We start from the raw sequence: 12313 nt of genomic DNA, 5'->3' as shown, positions 1-12313 counted from the left end.
AGAGAGAGAGAGAGAAAGAAAAAGAAAGAAAAAAAATGTCTCTTATATAGACACATCATATGAATTTGGAGAGGAGATAATACAGCCTATAACATACTCCCTATCACCTTATGTCAATAAAGACTACTATAGTTTTTAAATGTTTTATATATATGTGATTTAATCCCTATAATTTTGTGATGTGCTCCATTAACAAATCGAGAAACTGAGGCTCAGAGAAAAGTAGCTGGCGCTAAGTCACAGAACGAGTAAGGTGCAAGCAGGGACTCCGCTCATGCCTTTGATTTGGATCCTGGAGCGCTTTCCCAGTGGTCAAGATGAACTTTTGTACTGGTCACCTTTTAATAACTTTCCTTAAAAACTATCCACAGACGCTGTGAAAACACATGGCTTCTAACAAGGCCCTTAGAGAGACCTTCTGTTAAAGTCTAAGGTCATAATTCTTATACTTGACCATCTAACACATTAGTGAGTTAAACCCCATAGAATGAAAACAGTTTAATATGTCATCTGTTCTCATACTCACAGGAGTGGAGTTTGAGAGGAGATTCAGCTGTTCTCACACACAGTAAGCCATCAAGTCCTACCAAAAAAATCACAAAGGAATAAATGATTATTCACGGTGCCAAAAGCACATGTATTTTGAACAAGAAAACATTATGTTAAAGAATGCGAGAGGAAAAATCAACACAGACTCATTCAATCAGCTTTTCAACGAAACTTCTAAGATGGAACACAGGAAATGTTTTATTCCATAACGCGACACCAAGGTTTTACCAAATATAAAAAGCAGAAATATTGTCTGTTAACAATGATATAAATTTCTAGTTGATTCTAGGTATAAATTCTAAAACTTAACTAGTAAAATAGTTTTACTATTACATAAAGTTTAAAAAACATATAACATGTTTACTAGTAAGAATTATTAACTTTTATAGACTTAGTGACACTAGTGTTATTACAGAAGAAGAATTATTGTAGCTACACATGGAAGTAAATATTTAGGGATGGAACGGTATAGGTCTAGGACTAACTTCCTAATACTTCAAAAAATGAAGCAAATATGTATTAAATTTCAGTCACAGGAATATGGTGGCTCATTACATTATTCTCTGTACTTTTATCTCTAAAGGTATTATTTCTAAAGAATGTCTAAAAATCCATAAAATAGTGTATGTTAAAAGTTACCAAATCTCGGAAGCAAAATATTAATAGTGTATTATTCAATAGAATATGACTACTAGGTAATGCATGGATGGCCCATGTAAGGAGACACAGAGAAAAGATACACACACATCTGCTTAGAGAAACATAAGCCATTCTTTCCATTTCTGCTGCCGGTGCACATTGATCAGGAGATTTGGAGCGACTGTAACTCTCGCTACTTTTAGAATTGAAAAAAGAAAACAAGAATGCCATGTTAAGCAGAATGGGCCAGTTTGATTTTATTTTTTTTTTGACATACAAAAAACTGTACATAATTGATGTATACAACTTGATGATTTTGGAGCTCCATATATATCCATGAAACTATTCTGTAAACCTCTCCACCATCTCCAAAACTTTCCTCCTGCCCTCTAATTTATGGTTATTTTGTGATGAGAACACAACCCGAGATCTGCCCTCTTAGATGATTAAATACACGGTAGAGTAGCTATCGGTAACGCCAGGCACTAGGCCAGGCTGGAGGCAGTCCGATTTCAATGGCTAGCATGGTTCATCTCGTGATGAACGCAGCCCACGTGCAGCTGACGCCGAAGGCAGAATGTGAGTGGAAAGCGCATGGGAGCGCGTACATACACATACACACACACACACACACACACACACACGCACATGCACATTCTCTCTTTTAAGTCAATTTGAAAGACTTTCTGAAAGGCTAGAAACCTTCTCCCCAGAGGGTATTCAAAAAGCCGGTAGTTTTTTGTCACTGGCTCTGAATTTTCTTTCCCAAAATGAAATACAGGAAGCCAATTCAGAGTAGCTAGTAAATTCAGTCATTTTAAAGGCCCCACGCTTCCCCTTTTCTCCCTCGCACGCACAATTCTTGCTCCTACCCAGGAGTACAGCAGCCAAATAGAGGACAGACGTGACCCTGGGTTTAAGTGGAGTCTCCAGCCTACCTGAGGGAACTTTTATTCAAATAACGCTTCCCACTCTGCCTCTCCTGTGAATGCAGCGAGTGTGTGTGAGAGCAGGAGGTAAATATGCCAAGAAAACAAATCTGGTCCCTCGGTTCCCCCTCACTCCAGTCGCTTTGGAGAACTCCATCTTGCCTCTGGAAGCTATTAGTTGTTATCATCTCCCAGGTTGTAGATATCACGATAAATTCATTATTTTATTTGACAAATAACTCTGCAATTGACCTTACGAGATTAGAGAGAATCTGGAAACATGTTGGCTTAGAAAAGATGCTAAACCGAGTTACAGGAAAGAAGACTAAACCTCACCTCACAGGAGGAAGACAGATGAGGTGTGCGTTAAGTGCAAAAACACATCTGTGAGCTCTCTCACAAATTATCCCTGTGAGTTTAGAGGAATAAGTGCTACACCTCAAGTACGGAGCGGCCCGAGACAAAGAAGCAGTGTGATCAGTTGACTGCCGCACAATTTTAGGAAAAGTTGAAAGTGTATATAGAATATTTTTTCTATTAACAAAGAAATAATTGTTTCTTTCTTTTAAAAAAAATAAAATAAAAATCACCTCTAATCCCACGGCCGGGAAATGGCGCGCTATTAGCACCTTGATCCACAGGCTTCCAGATGCTCAGAGAGGTTTTCTCTGACAAATCAAAGTAAAAAATGACCCAATCCATCACTATCAACCTCAATGTGGAAACTTTGGGTGGCAAAGGTCAGAAAACCCAAATCAGACTGGCTTAAGCAGGAAGGGATATTAATCCAGAGCTCAAATGATGTGTCCCTCTGCTTCTCAGGCCTGCCATCCTCCATGATGGTTTCATTTGCAAATGTCCTGTGATGAAACGATGGCCACCAGTAGCAAGAAATTATATCCTCCCAGGTTTAAATACCTGAGGAAATACGCTGTCCTCCTACCAGTCGCTTTTGCAAAAGACCAGCGACTGGTTCCAGGTGGATTGTGTGGCCATCCCTGAACCAACCACCTTGGCCAGAGGAACACAATGGACTCGGGAATGCTAAATGCCTGGGAATGGAGAAGGGAAGAAGAATGCTTTTCTGTCCCTAAGAGTGAGTAATCATGCAGTGCTGTTATGCGCCAGGGTCACAGGCTATGAGTAGAAGAGTTTTTTAAATGTTTACTCACAGCCCTGGAAATATACCAGGCCATTCTCAGAACTGTCATCCCATCGTCTTCCCCACGAGTGGTCAAGCTTTATCACTGAGGGGTATCCTGTCTGGTTCCTTCTTCCCTCAGGACAATGGTTCTCCTGGGTGGCTTCTTGGTCCTTTGGGATTGGACACCTGGCACTGTATTCCAGCTGACTTTCGGGCTAGAATCTCCCCCTCTGCTTGCCCACTCTCTCTCTCTCTCCTGTCCAGAACTAAAATAAACTCTTCTTCTGTAGCATTGTCCAGGGTGACGTCAATTCGGAGGGCCTTTTGAAAGACATCATTTGGTGGGCTTTCAGATCAGCTTCACACATGTAGCGGGGGCCAAGAAACTAAAGGAAGACAAATTCGGTTCTACCCGGAATGTACGTAATGACATAAGAGCACAGAGATGGTCCTGGGAATTGATCAGCGAGACCGGAACTTCACTCCGCCATCTCGCTGCCTCCTATGGGTGCCAATGCTGCCCTCAGCAGGTAGAGGAGTTCTGGGGGAAGGTGAGTGAACCAGTTTCTAAAGCAAAGTCTAAAGGCCTGCATGTCATAATGGCCACTGTGACGGCAGAGTCACTTCTGTCTCTGTGGAGATAAAAATGGAGTCATCGAAGGCAGGGATGTATGAAGAACACAGACTCTAGAGTCGGTTTGCTTGAGTTTGAATTCACAACTCTGCAACTTACTAGCTACGTAATTTTGAATACACCTTTGAATGGGATAACTTTAAATTAATGTAAACTTTGCTTCTCTGTGCTTTAGTCTCCTTGTACATAAAAAGTAGATCCGTGAAACTACCTACCTCATGGGATGATGAGGATCAAATAGGAGAACACATATGAAGGACTTGTCACCATTCGTGGTGCAAGAGCTCTCCACAAACGTTCGTTGCTATGATGAGTGTCACTAGCACTACCACCACTGACATTGCACATGATTTGGGAACATAGACTTTGGAGTCGGATTACATAAGATTCGAAGCCAATTCCATCTCTTACTGTGCAATCTTGGGCAAGTTACTTAAACTCCTCAAGACTTAGTTTGCTTATTCATAAAGTAGGAATGATACTAGTACCTGCCTAACGGGGGCAGAAGTAAAGATTAAGTTAAATAAATACATCGATTGGCTCTCAGGTATTGTCTATCATTTTATTTACATATCATGCTATTTGATGGGTTCTGATAGGCTCCCCTCTCCTCAGTACCTCCACAAAGGAAAAAAGTGTTCCCCAATCACCATTTCTGTCCCAAGCATCCAGACTTCTGGAGTTGGAAAAGTACACCTTCCGTTGAAAGGCGATAGGCACTGCTAGCCGCGAATGCTCTGAGGTGGCTGGGAGAAAGGTACCCAGCCAACAGCTCGGCAGTTCCGTTGGTTTACCAAGTGCTTTCCAAGGTGACAGTTTGAGGGATGAGTGAAGGTAAGAGCACCAGGCAGAGCGGCTGCGGAGTGATGTCAATAACACCTGGGCGAGCCAGAGAGAGAAAGAAAAGAATGGCCTTGGGCGTGGAGCTATGCGCTCCCTAAATGTGTTACTGACCTGCACGATTTTGTCAAGCACCCGTGTCAGATGATCCCTTGAGTCTCTGGGCCCCACAAAGGCCACAGGACCTGGGTTATCCTCTAGGTTCTGGGCACAGCACCCCTACAGCACGGCAGGCCAGCTTGCAGACTCTCGGATGCTTTCTTTAGGTTTTGGGGAAACTCGGGTTTTCCGAAGAAATGTTGCAGCCATGTGTGACCAGTCGTGGAGACGACGGTTTAAACACTCTCTATGGCCCCAGCTCTCTGCTCTTTTCCAAACCTTATGTGAATGATGGCGCAATTCCCCTCTTTAGATGTGGAGAAACTGGAGAAAGGAATCATATCATAGGACCACAAAGCGCCGAGGAGGCAAGGACTCCCTCGAAACAATGGGACGAGCCCAAAGAAATCTTTGACCTATTAGCCGAGTAAGTTCCCTAAGTTTTCATGTAGGGAGAGAACCCCCAAAGGGAATTTGGGGCACGCTCTTTCTGAAGCATGTTTTAAAATTCAAGCAGACTAAACCATGGAGAGCACAGGGAAGGCTTCTCCCCTGGCCAGGTAAGCGCGTTTTCACCGGCTACACGCGGTTTCCCAGCTCATTTCTGTGATAGCGGATCGGTTACCTGGGCCGCCGGGCTGGGGTGGAGGCAGAGAGAGCTGGTTGTTCACACCGACGTTCGGTTTTCATACGAGCAAGTTTCATCAGTTCCTCGTTACAGCCCTGCTTTCAAGTCCCTGGAAACATCTCAAGGGAGAAAATAACACTAAGACACAGAGAAATCTTTTTTCTTCTCCGCAGGCGTTTGTCACAGCGCCAGTTCCCAAGTGCACAAACTTCTGGCAGACCCAATCACTTTGATATACTTTTCCCAGGGTTTAAAAAGAAAAGATAAACAAAGAACTTGTGACTTCAGGGGGAGCAAAGGTAGCCAGGAGTTTATGAGGTAGCTCATCCTTACGTTTCTGGCAAAGGGGAAGGGAGTGTCCGTGAAAAGAAATCACCTTGTTAGTGGCTTCTGAGACTGCCAGCCTGGCACTCCAGGGCGCTTCCTGGGCTGGCTCAGAAGGGTTTGCGGCTGGCTGTTTAACACAGGCAAAGCTGAGGGCAGCTTCTGTCAGCAAAGGCTGACAGGCCAAGCTTTTGTCTTAGATGATGTGGGTGGTGTTTGTTTGTTTGTTTGTTTGTTTATGGCAAGGAAAAGGATTACTCATTTAAAACTGGTTCTCAAAAGGTATATGGAATTTTGTTTAACAATATTTCTCAATGAATTAAAGTCAAAGGCAAAAAGAGTTGCCTTTTTTAAGATTTTATGAGAACAAACAGGATATGTCTAATTAAAACTTCTTTGAATCTGGGCCCTAACAACTTTGGCAGTTAGTTTATTTCTTCTAGGATAAGAGTTTGTATAAACACACTGAGATTCAAAATGTTACAAACGGCACGGAGATGAGGACGAGTTTAAATGTCAGCCATATTTTTATCATATGTTTTCACGTTTCTATAGCTATCAGACATGTTTCTTTGGCAATCAGCTTTGTATCACCCCAATGAATAAGAACAGACTTTAAACAAACACAGTGGCTATTTTTCGTTCGTGTACTTCTCTGGATTTTTGCCAAGAATTTGAGATGTAAGAAATAAAAACTCACCTTCAGTTTTTAATGGAATTGGATCAGGGTCAAGAAAATATGTATAGAACAAATCAAGTGTCTTCTCCGATGAGCTTGTGCCAATGACATCATAATTGCAGCTGAGATTAGGAAACCTCACAGGATCTCAGTTGTTATACTTGCTAATTCCTTAGTCAATCTAATTACCTTCTCCCTACCCTCTGCCAATTTATGAAGAAGGAGAATGTTGCCTCGCCTAATGGGAGTGTGGTAACATAGGTCTCTGTACGTGGAGGGTGAAGGAAAGAGGCTGGCTGTCTCTGATCTTCTAATGCCTGGTGATAGGTGAGCAAGGTTAAATAGTGATGCTGACCTTCCCATACTGACCTTGCTTGGCATCTTGAAAATCTTGAAAATCACTGTATCCCATACTAGGTCCAGCTCTGCAGTACTTTGTGTGTTGGTTTTTTTATTCTGTCGACCCAGGGCGATCGGCTTATGGAGACTGACAAGAGGCTGATTCAAAACATCGATTTATTAATTCATAGCGACAAAACCTTAACTCTCCAGGGCACAGAGTGGCTCTTGAGGGTGACCAGATCATTCTTCCCTTTGGAGGAAAGGTTACGTGGGAATCCAAATTACATTTAAAAGGCAGCTTGGGGGGTGCAGTGTACGCGTGTCACTAATGGGGAGCACCACGAAGGGGTGAGAACCTCTGCTACCCGACCCCGCTTCCAGGAATAGTTCTCAGAGAGGACAAGAAGGACCACCTTTTGGTCACCGCTGTTACTCTGATAAAATATCCTCTACACCTTTTTCCAGAATTCAGATAAATCACCACCATCCCTAAACGTTAAGGCAATAATTCCTTTGGTTATCTATACGTATTGAGTAGATTCTTTCTCTGAAAAAAGCAAAATATAACAGAAGACCCTGAGGACGTTGAGAGGACTCGGGGGGAAAGTCCAGGGCCCTTGACTGAATCTGTAAGACACCCTGCATTTCCTCTGTGAGAATTTGGAAACACAATACTTCATGGACAACACACAAATTAGACCCCAATCAGAAGGCTTACCTCTGCAGATGAGCATATGACAAGTTCTTTCATAATGTTTCCTCCTCTTATAGTCGCCTTGAGAAGTGACATTTTTTGACCTTGCTTCCAAATTTGGGCCTGCTCCTGACTGCTGTGTCAGAGCGCTACCCTGTGATGCCAGCCAAATGGCAGAGGCAAGACACTCTGAGCCACCAATGCTTCTTGTGCTCGAGGAACCTCTTTCCCATTGAAATGATGTTGGTTCAATAATAAAACGAAGGGGATGCTAGAGGATGTGCCAAGTCCAACAAAGTAGAGACGTGTGCTAGCCCAGCGTCTGTTCAAGGAGGTATGAAAGGAGTTATACCAAATGAGAAATTATTTTTCTTTTTTTCCCCCGAGTGAATAAATTTTTTGATGTGCAACTTTTTCTATTTAACAATGATAGCAAAAATTAATCCTTGTTGAGCACTTAGCGTATTCCCTCAGATATTGTACCAAGAACAAAAATAAATCTTCGCAACTCTTTTGTGAGTTAAGTCCTATTATAACTCTAGTCTATAATTCATCATTAGGGTGAAAAAATTGGGCAAGGTGCTTAACTTCTGCATGCCTCCAGCTCACACAGCTCGTAAGTGGCAGGGCTATTTAAGCCCAGGGAATCCCACCATAAAGCTCGCCTTCTTAGTGGCTAAGCAATGTGCCTCCTCTGGATTTCAATCTACAAGTACTTGCAAAATCTGGCCTATCCCATTTTATGCATATGTATTGCCTCTATAAACTTGATTACAATGCTGAAGCTGTCTCTTATTCCTTTCTCCTTCGTGAGAAATGAGGCAAATGTGAAATTGGAACGACCTCCTGTTCTGTTTCTCAGTGAATGATTTCATTATCATCTCAGCCAATATTGAAATCCGCATTTCAGAAAAAATCTCCACCACCCACATTACCTTCATTGTTAATATTTATAACATGTGGTGAAAGGGTTTAGAACTCAACTTCATTATTCCAACAAAAATTCACAATCTTCCAAATTGGCTAATGGGTCCTACTTCTAAAAGAGCTGCACCTCAGATGTAGGCCTCTTGCCAACGTGTCTGACAAAGTGAGTCTCAAACTTTGAGAGTTATCGGAGCATCTTTTGGCAGGTTAAAGAGAGTTCCAGGTGTCAAATGGACTCCTAGAACTGTATCTCCAAAAAGTGTAATTCCTTCACATTTGTACATAAGAGTTTAACCAGATGTTCATTATGAGGAAAAACAGCCAAGTTAACTAAGCAAGGACCTATTTATACTTTACTCTGAAAATTACCAAGTTTAACATACCTCAGAGGAACTCAATTTACTTTTAGAACTATTTAGCAATAATCCCCCGACATTAGTATTTAACTTTCTGAAGATGGACCCCCAAACTTTACTTTTTGTTTTAAAAAATATGGAAGTCAGTTCTTTCTGACTTTTCAATTTTTCTAAGATGCGTCACGACACTGAAAATGCATCCGCGTCACAGGGGATTAATCACTGTCCAATCACCGCGCTGCTGCAGGAACTAGTCTCGTCGTTTAGTAGAATCCTGTTCTGATCTTATTTCTCCTCGTGTCTCAAAGAAGAACATCAAAGAGGGTTCTGTTTCAGTCATAAAGGGCCCCTTCATTTTCCCATTAATCTCTTGATGCCTAGATGCCCAGGAAACATGAACTTCCTCCTTCCTCCCAGTTTTCCAAAACCACGTACAAAAAAATCGAGCTGTTCTGGAATATAATCTCAGAAGATAACTCCGTCTTGCTCAATGTTTATTTATTCCCTCTTGTTCTCCCATTTTCTCATCTCATTAATTTGTATTTATCTTCATATTTTTAATCAATGACCCTATACTTCAAGTATCTTCTGTTTCAACTTTAGTTCTGTTCCTTTAGATCAGACAGATAAATAAACTTTATTTATAAATAAATAAACTTTAGATCTGTTCCTTTAGATCAGACAGAAAGGAAGTACATATAACTATTTCCCAGAAATAATCCTAAAATGTTGGGGTAGTAAATATGATACCAAACATTTACCTAATCAGAACATTAGAGATTAAAATCTGTTCTCTGAATCTCCTCTTCGTTTCTTAAATATTTCCTATTTGGTAGGCTGGGGTGTTGATAAGGTTATCATTGAAGTCTAAAGAGGAAAATCTTCCTTCTACTCGTATTATCTAAAGAATAAAATCAAGTCGAATACTTTATTCACCTGAATAAAACATGAATTCCTATTGAGGAAAACCTGATTGAGAAGCACACCCAATTGGACCCTGTTACAACAATGTATCTCATCAGTCTCTTGGTAGGCTAAGTGATTCACTTTTAGCAACACTGATAGAGTTCTTAGTTTAGATCATTGGAAACCTCCCCATCAAAAAATGATAAAGAATCTAAGCATTATGACTTAATTCATCATTTTGATTGAACAAACAATTATTAAGTATAAAGATATGGGTACTTCTGTCACCAATTATAATAATGAACTATTTCCTAAAATTCCCATGAGACCTTACAAATCCAAAGCATCAACCACAATGGCACCAGTCATTAGTAATGAAAATGTCACCTTGACACAGATACCAGAGCCTTCGTCTTTAAGCGCTGCAGGCCCTTGGTCATTTTCACAGTCATGGAAGCCATCTTTCAGAAACACTGGGGGCTGGGCTGCTACTCTTAGTGACAGCAAGGAAAAGAGACATCACCTCAGAGCCAAGTGTCGTCAGCTTAAGGATAAAAATATAGCCAGTGCTTTATAGTGGCCAAAAGGATGGGTTCGCAGATTACAGGTTCTAGATATCCCTTAAAGAAGTTACATGGGAATAATATCAGGAGGTTACCACAAAGTAGGTGAAGGTACAACCACAAATACTATTGTGAAATGATAATCGTGATCCAATTTTTTTATCTTCTGACTGGTACGGACTAGGAAATACACAGACCCTTTGTTGAGTTATCGATCTCTGTGTAACAAACCACCCCATTACTTAGTGGCACAAAACATCAACAGTTTTGTTAATTCCGTGATTCTGTGTGTTGGCTGAGCTCAACTGGGTGGTACCTCCACCACGTGATGCTGACTGGGATCGCATTTATCTGGGGCTCAGTTGGGTTGGAATGCCCAAGACGGTTCACTCTCATGGCTGACTGTTGATAATGGTCCTTAGCCAGCACTTAAGTAAGACTGTTGCACAAGATGATTGACTGAAGCCTCTCCAGGTGATGCGGGCTACTCGTCAGCACAGCAGTTGGATCACCTGGAGATCAAGAGGGAGCAAGCCCAGAGAGAAGAAGCGTCAGCAGCCAGTCCTTTCAAAGGTGTAGACTGAGAAAGGACACAGCATCACTTCTGACACACTCTATGGATTAAAGCAACCACAGGCTCAGCCTAGCTCAGAGGGCTGGAGAAACAGGCCCCACTTCTGAATTTGTGGTCATCTTCTCTCTGCATAAGCTCTGTGCTTTGATTTCAAGAGAAGGTAAAGCGGCTGACGGAGAACTGGGTTATTAACACGAACAACCAGGACGAGCCTAGGGTGGTGGCGGGGCAAGCAAATCGGTCAGGGATGCGCAGGCTGCGGCTGCTCCCACGTTCCCCTCACTTGCCTGACGCCCCAGTTTTCAGAGTCTGTCTGATCTGCCACATTTGCAGCGTGTTCTCTGTTTCCGTCCACTGCACTGCTCAATGGGAAACACCTCCGTCTGGCCAGGAAACCACAAATCGTTTTTATCTGTTTCACTTTGCACTTGATGGTTTATGCTCCCCAGTGGCAAAGCAACAGGAGCTGGACATGGGCAGCCCTCTGAAGAATCACCGACCTCACATCGGACTCACCTGGGGGAGGGTTTTTTAAATCCCTGGCTGTACTCCAGATCCAGTAAATCAGTGTCTCTGAGAGCGCACACGCACGCGCACACGCACGCACACACACACACACACACACGAAAGCTCTCCAGGTGATTCAGATATTCACCATTTTGCTGGAAACTATTCTTAAAATGGTTTTTGTTTAAAAGTTAATTTAGGTTTTGAAAGTCTTTGGGGGAAGAGGCTCTTACATGGAAAACTAATATATATGTAAAGTAATTTTCCTTATAACAGATTGATTCACACAATTTCCTTGACCCTGCCTATGCCCTTGTGATTAAAATTAACTCTAACCCATTCCAAATGCTTTATCTTTGCCACAATCTGCTCTTAGTACCACCGGACTAATTGTGATGGACAGCCGAGGCCCAGACAAAGGCAGCTGTGTGCGGCTGAGATGGGACTGCTGATTCCAGCGTGTGCGGGGCTCCATCCTGTGCAGAGCCCCAGGCTGTTGAGAGCAGTTACCCAGGACATAATGGCCATGCAATGGGGCCTGTGTCCAAGCACAAAACTCTGGTAATGGCATCCCCCTGAGCAATCTCTGGAACCCTCACTCACAGGGCTGCTGAACCAGGCACAGTGCCTCTGGAGTGGCCAAGTGGCCCGAAGCAAGCACCCGGCCAGCAGAAGGGAGGCAGAGGCCTAGGACAGGAAGACAGAGCCCCTTTCCCATGAACAATGTCTGACACACCTGGTTGTATGGCGACTATTTGGCGTAAAGAAGGCTCAGTTGTCTCCAATCAAGCTTTCTAAGGGCTGATGTGATCATGACTTTTCTATGCCTCAGGTTGCTCTGGAACAAAATGATATTTGAGTCCTTGATTCCTCCTGGGGATGCTGTAAGGATTAGTGAGATAATGCCTTAAACCCCTGAGGAGAGCTGCTCACAGAGCTGTCTGATGACAAGGTGTATCACGAAGACCCACGCAGACCG

The 12313-nt window shown here is 42.6% G+C and overlaps 1 long non-coding RNA gene across 1 annotated transcript in view; it reads right to left on the bottom strand.

Annotated features, from left to right (window-relative positions):
* Positions 1-12313, bottom strand: part of LOC120585480 (uncharacterized) — a 160128-nt gene that overhangs the window by 29654 nt on the left and 118161 nt on the right. The window contains exons 4-7 of the long non-coding RNA XR_005648337.1: positions 7526-7823; positions 6835-6963; positions 5460-5581; positions 527-583 (exon numbers count right to left, since the gene is read on the bottom strand). This is a non-coding gene — a long non-coding RNA (uncharacterized LOC120585480). The remainder of the gene's footprint in view (positions 1-526; positions 584-5459; positions 5582-6834; positions 6964-7525; positions 7824-12313) is intronic.

This window comes from Pteropus medius, unplaced genomic scaffold, assembly GCF_902729225.1.
Source record: "Pteropus medius unplaced genomic scaffold, Ma_sr-lr_union100, whole genome shotgun sequence".
Lineage (NCBI taxonomy): Eukaryota > Metazoa > Chordata > Mammalia > Chiroptera > Pteropodidae > Pteropus > Pteropus medius.
This window is presented reverse-complemented; position numbering and strand designations above follow the sequence as displayed.